Genomic DNA, 6,000 nt, shown 5'->3' with positions numbered 1-6,000 from the left:
AGCACTCACTGATAAGGCTATTGTACAGTAAATTGTCAGTATTCTCTGGTTCAGCATATCTTATAACTGTATATATTGTGCAGTTACCAAGTTGTCAGAACCTTAAAAACAAAAACAAGTCTAAATTAAGCCAGTTTTCAGCCAGTCTCTGCCTCCTGAACTTTGATACACAAAGGACTGGGTTTTTTTCTCAAGACTGCTCCTGCCCCCCACAGATATCCTGTTTTTGCCCCCTAGGCAGATGCAGCTGGTCTCAAGGCTGCTTCTGCTACTCATAGGTATCCTGTTTTTTCCTAGGTGATTACAAAAAAAAAAAAAATCTTAAGATGGACACTAGGGTTGGGGTCTTTCAGTGTATCACCACAATTTACTGGGTAAAGTTCTAGTGTCTGTCTCCAGTGGGACTACTCCAGTGGGACTACATGGCTTCTCTTGACTCTGCCTTCTTTCTCCCAGCATTGAATTTAGTTTTCCCCACCTAGCTCTACACTTTTGCCCTATCACAGGCTGAGACTATTTCTTTATTAATAGTATTCACAGCATACAGAGAGGAACCCCACATCACTGGACCCCATAGACTTGTAGCCATATCAGAATGTAGAAATGTACTTAGTCCAACTTCCAGAGCTCCCATCATCTACCAGGCTCAATCCTGTTTAAAAGTCCAAAGTCTCTTCTGAGACTATTGGCAATCTCCTACCTGTAATCCCCTATAAAATCAAAATAAAAAATCAGAATACATACTTACAATATATGAAGGCATAGGATATGCATGACAATTCCAAAAGGGGGGAAAGGAAGCATAGTGAGGAAATACTAGAACAAACTAAGACTAAAAACCAGTTAAGCAAACTCTAAATTTTGCATCCCCATATCTGATGTCAAAATGCCCTTCAGAGATCTCCAACTTTTTTCAGCTTTGTTGACACTACATACTTTTTTTTCCTCTTGGGCTGGTTCCACACCCAGTCTTCAGTTTTCTTTGGCAGGTATCACAAGACTCTGGTATCTCCAACATCTTGGGGTCTCCAATGCAACCCAGGCTTTACTTTCATAGCTTCATAAAATAGCCTCTCTGGGTCCATGTCTGGATACCCCTAACACAGGCCTGTCCACAGCAGCTTTCCTTAGAACCCCTTTCTTGTACCCTTGACCCTAAAGCCAGAACCATGTGACTGAAGCTGCCAGATTCTCCTGCTTGCTAAGGCTGGAACAGGGAATTGAAACATGTTTTCAACAACTTCCTGTTTTCAATGTTTTCCTTCACCACGTAAGTTTAGCTGTCCTTGACCTTGATCTACAGACCAGGATGGCCTTGAATTCTGAGACCCTCCAGCCTCTGCTTCCCTAGTGCTGGAATCGAAATCTTGAGCCACCACACCCAGCCTTAAGCTTTTCTTTAATTCCATTTCACAACTTGCAAAGTTGGCTGGGTGGGGTCTTGCTCTGAGATCTCTACTCCCTTTGTTCCACTTAGCACCAGACATTTCTTTAATTTGTTTCACTTCCTGGTGCTCCTTTTCTCATCAAACTGTACCCTTTGTATTTTTCCTTGTTTATTATGCTCCTTTTCATTATTGATCTGCATAAACATGGCCACCAATAACCAATAAACAATGCTAGGCTGTCTGGAAATCTCCTCTGACAAAGTTGTTAATCCATAGCTTTTCAATTTAGCCTTAGGCAGATTTCTTTTTGGACAAGGGCAGAAAGCAGCCACAGCCTTAGCCTAACTATCACCAGACCCATCTCTAGGCCACATATTTCTGAGCTTCTCCTTTTGATCTAGGGCTCCACAGCTCAAATCACCCTCAGCACCACTGTCTTCCACTCTCCTGCTATAATGGCCCATTAAACCCAGCTTAAAGCATGCAACTGCTTTCCTAACCCAAACTCCCAGTGTCCATATTCCACCAAGAAACACAGTCAGGCCTGTCACAGCAATACTCCAGTCCCTGGTACCAGTTTGTCTTAATTAGGGTTTCTATTGCTCTGAAGAGACACTATGACCATAGCAACTCTCATAAAGAAAAACATTTAATTGGGACTGTCTTACAAATCCAGAGGTTTAGTCCTTTTTCATCATGGGAGCATGCAGGCACACATGGTGCTGGAGAAAAAGCCAAGAGTTCTATATCTGGATCTGAAGGCCACACGAAAAGAGAGATACTAAGCCTGGCATGGGCATAAGACACCTTTAAGGCCACCCCCAGTGACACATCTCCTGCAGCAAGGCCACACCTACTCTAAAAAGGCCACCACTCCTCATGCCACTTCCTAAGCATTCAAATGCAAGCCTATGGGGACCATTCTTATTTAAACCAGCACACATGGTTTGTTGCAGTTACATAAGAATATCCTGTATGACATGTAACCTGCCCTGTTCAGGGGTACAGGCATAACAGGTTACCAAGTTATCCATAAATGGTTCAAGTAAAGTGTGCTTTCATGTATTTGCAACATTTCCATGTATTTGAGAAACTTTCCAAAAATCTGAAATGAAACAAGGAGAGAGCAAGAAAGAATGAGGGAGCAGGGAAAGAGAGAAGGGAGAGGAGAGAGAAGCATGGAAAGGAAGGAGGGGGAAGAAACCATTTGTCAAAATCACACTTGTGGAAATATAAAGGCTTGGCAATATACTTTGCTGAATACTGATGCTCTATGGTTTACTCCTATGGAGATATACAATGGCACAATTCTTTATGAGTGGAGGTAGTCACGGCTTTCAAAATCACAATGGCATACACACTTTTCCTAGTCATTTATCCCGTGGGTATGCATGCGTACATGGAAAATGTGGTCTTTTTAAGTCTACTCATAAAAGGATTATCATAAATATTTTAAAAACAGTTTAAACTCATTATGGTATATCAGTATAACAGGATAGAATGAGACAATAAAAGGTAAGGTAGCCAAACTATATAGCTTGAAAAGTCAAACAGAAAGAAATGATAAGAAAATAGAAATGCTAATTGCCTTCATTTAATCAGTACACATTGAACACACTTATTGTAATATCACAATGTATGCCATAAATATGTACAATTATTAATTAGTAAATATAAACAAAGCCTATATATAAATATATAATACAGTGGCAATTTTGAGGTAAAGATAGCACATATAATGGGCTAAATTCAGTGTCACAGTAAAGTAGAGGAGCAAAGTAACCAACAGTTCTACTTGCTTGCATTTGCCTAGGCTGTCAGAGCAAATAACCAAACAAATAAAATACAAAAAAAAGGTATCTTCCGCATGCTCCAAAATCTCACATTCCATTCTCCTCATAAATATACCCCCAATTTAGCCTTGCCCTCGATTCTGTCTTCAGAATTACTTATCTACTCCTTAGGGAATGATCCAAATCCTGATTTTGTCTTTATATGTATGTATATATACACATATATATGTGTATATGTATGTGTGTGTGTGTGTCATTATATGTCAACACAACCTCATAAAGATTTCCTCCACCTCTAGTGTGCATCTACTGACTGGTTAGACACTCCCCTGCCTCCACAATCTGCCCTATTCACTCAAATCCTCTCCATGCTGGGAAATACTGAGTCCCAAGTACTAGTAATCTTCTGATTTAATGCTGAATTAAGTGACATCTATCTCCAAATAAGCCAAAGGCTCTGCCCAAATTTGGAATAACATTGACGAATTAGTCAAAACTGAGGATTTCTGGCTCAAATTCAAGATGAGAAGGATAAACAAACCCTGCCCAAATGGAATCTAGTTCTGATGTATTTTCCTGCCTTTTTAATTAAAGCCAAATGTTTGACTATTTCCCAAATTACCTCGGATAAAAACCACTGTGTTATTTTGCCTTGCAAAATACAAATGAACTAATAACTATTAACCCGTTTGTTTTCAGTTTATGTAGTTTGGGACTTCTGAATCTCAATCACGAAGCCCACTTACCTGAGCTCCTAGAGGAACTGACACACTCATCTCCCCGGGTCAATGACAGCAATGTGGCAGCTGAAAGTGCTCAGAAGTCCATCTCATGCAACTGTTCCCTCTCTGGCAAGAATACAAAAAGAACCAGAGAACAGGATGGTGGGCAATCGGGGGAAAGTTAACCTGGACAACGGAATCTGAACGCTTCCCAGCACTCTGATTTCAACCCAGTACCGACAGGAATGATGCCAGCGCTTCGGTGTCCACTGCAAGTCTGCTCCTTCTTCCCTTCATTTAAAGGCTATAGTTTCACCCATTCTACGTCAGGAAATGAAAGTCTCCAGATATTTCAGGGAAGAGGAAACCAGTCTGTGAGGGGCTTGAATTGGGTTTATTTTCCACAATCTGAGAAAATCTCTGTGATTATTAAGTTTGATAATCCTACTAATAATTAGCATTTCAAAGTTCAGTTGGGTTTTACTTTTTATGAGGCTATCAAATAAATGCCTCAAGAATGGTGTCTATGGACACTGGGAATTCCAGAAAATGGGAGCTAAAATGGCTAATTTATTCTGACAAGAGGATGATTAAGATAAGGCAAAATTACTTTATCTCTAATTAACCTCGTCCATTATTGAACACTTAACAAGAGTCACTGAGGAGAATTCAGAGGAGAATATCTGAAGACAGTAGTGCTTCAGGAGACAGTCACTGATTTGCCAGCCACTAGGGGTTCTCAAATCATCTTCAGATCTAAGCCACAGTCTAATTTTTCTGGTTTAAATCTTTGTTAAAGAAACTGAGAGGCTTAAGATTATCAAGCATCTTTTAATATCAACTTTACTGATACAGATATTTCAAAAGTTTCAATGAGAAATCTGGTTTGTTCTAATCATCCTGATTGTGCTTATATCCAAAGGCCTTTTAGTAAAGACAAAAGCACACGTTGGCACTTGTGTGCTCGTGTTTGGATCAACTGTCGTGTACAGCAAATGGATGAATGTAAGGAGCATAATGTCAAGCAAAGTAAGACAGACAGAAAGACAAATATGAATTTTTTCCTTTTACACAAAATCTATATTTCAAAGTGAAAGGGTGGTAGAGGGGCACGAGCAAGAAAGTGGCAGTGGACATGAAAGGGTAGCAGTGCAAAGAATACAAAGTCCCAGAGGACTTGTGTGAAAATGACCAATGGGTGAGGTGGACTTCTGGGTGCAAAGCAGCACACATATTATGGGGGTCATCAACTGATTTCTGATGGGATTAAGGCTCCCTACATAGAGGAAAACACATGGGTGGTACTGGAAATCTTGTCTAGAACCCATGGTTCGGCAGTTCATCAGCTCCAGGGATGAGTCTACTAACAGTATTCTGCTAAATAGGCAGAAATCAAACTGCCTTTAATTCCTATCTCTACACATAGATTGGTGCAGTTCTCAGACAGCTATGTTTGTTTGTAGACAGACTTTCTCTGTGTAGTTTTGGATCCCTAAAACTTGCTCTGTAGATCAGGTTAGCCTTGAACTCAAGGATTAAAAGCGTGTGCCCCCACTCCCAGCTTTGTGTGTTTCTTGTGTGGAGGACAGTGGTTACTGCAGAAGCTCACAGCCAGTAAAGGTGCAGAGAATAAGTACAAGTGCAGTACAAAGGCACAAATGAGCCATCCACGCCACCCTTCCCCAAAGGCCCAGGAACACTCACTGGAAAGGGGAGGAAAGACAGTAAGAGCCAGGGTTTGGGGAGGACTTGAGAAAACATCACAAGACTTATGAACTCAGAGCAGCCGTCACCTGCACAAAACCAAACATTCCAGCACTGAGTAGGAAGGGGTTCATGAAGCCCTGCCTATCCCACCCTCACTCACCTACCCATGACCACCCATGAGGAGCTATGGACATTCGACAGCTCTTCCAGGGGAGAGCGACAGACAGTTTTCTTTAACCCCCCTGGCTTCTGGTTAGTCAACTATGCTCCATTGGATGGCCCCACACCCAGGAGTATGTGGATAGCATGAAATGGGGTCAAGGAACTAGAGAGTAGAGAGATAGTTGCTCTCCAAAGAACTTGCATTTGATTCCCAACATCTACAGGGTA

Source organism: Arvicola amphibius, chromosome 3, assembly GCF_903992535.2.
Source record: "Arvicola amphibius chromosome 3, mArvAmp1.2, whole genome shotgun sequence".
In the NCBI taxonomy this organism is placed as follows: Eukaryota; Metazoa; Chordata; class Mammalia; order Rodentia; family Cricetidae; genus Arvicola; species Arvicola amphibius.
Note: the sequence above shows the minus strand (reverse complement) of the source record.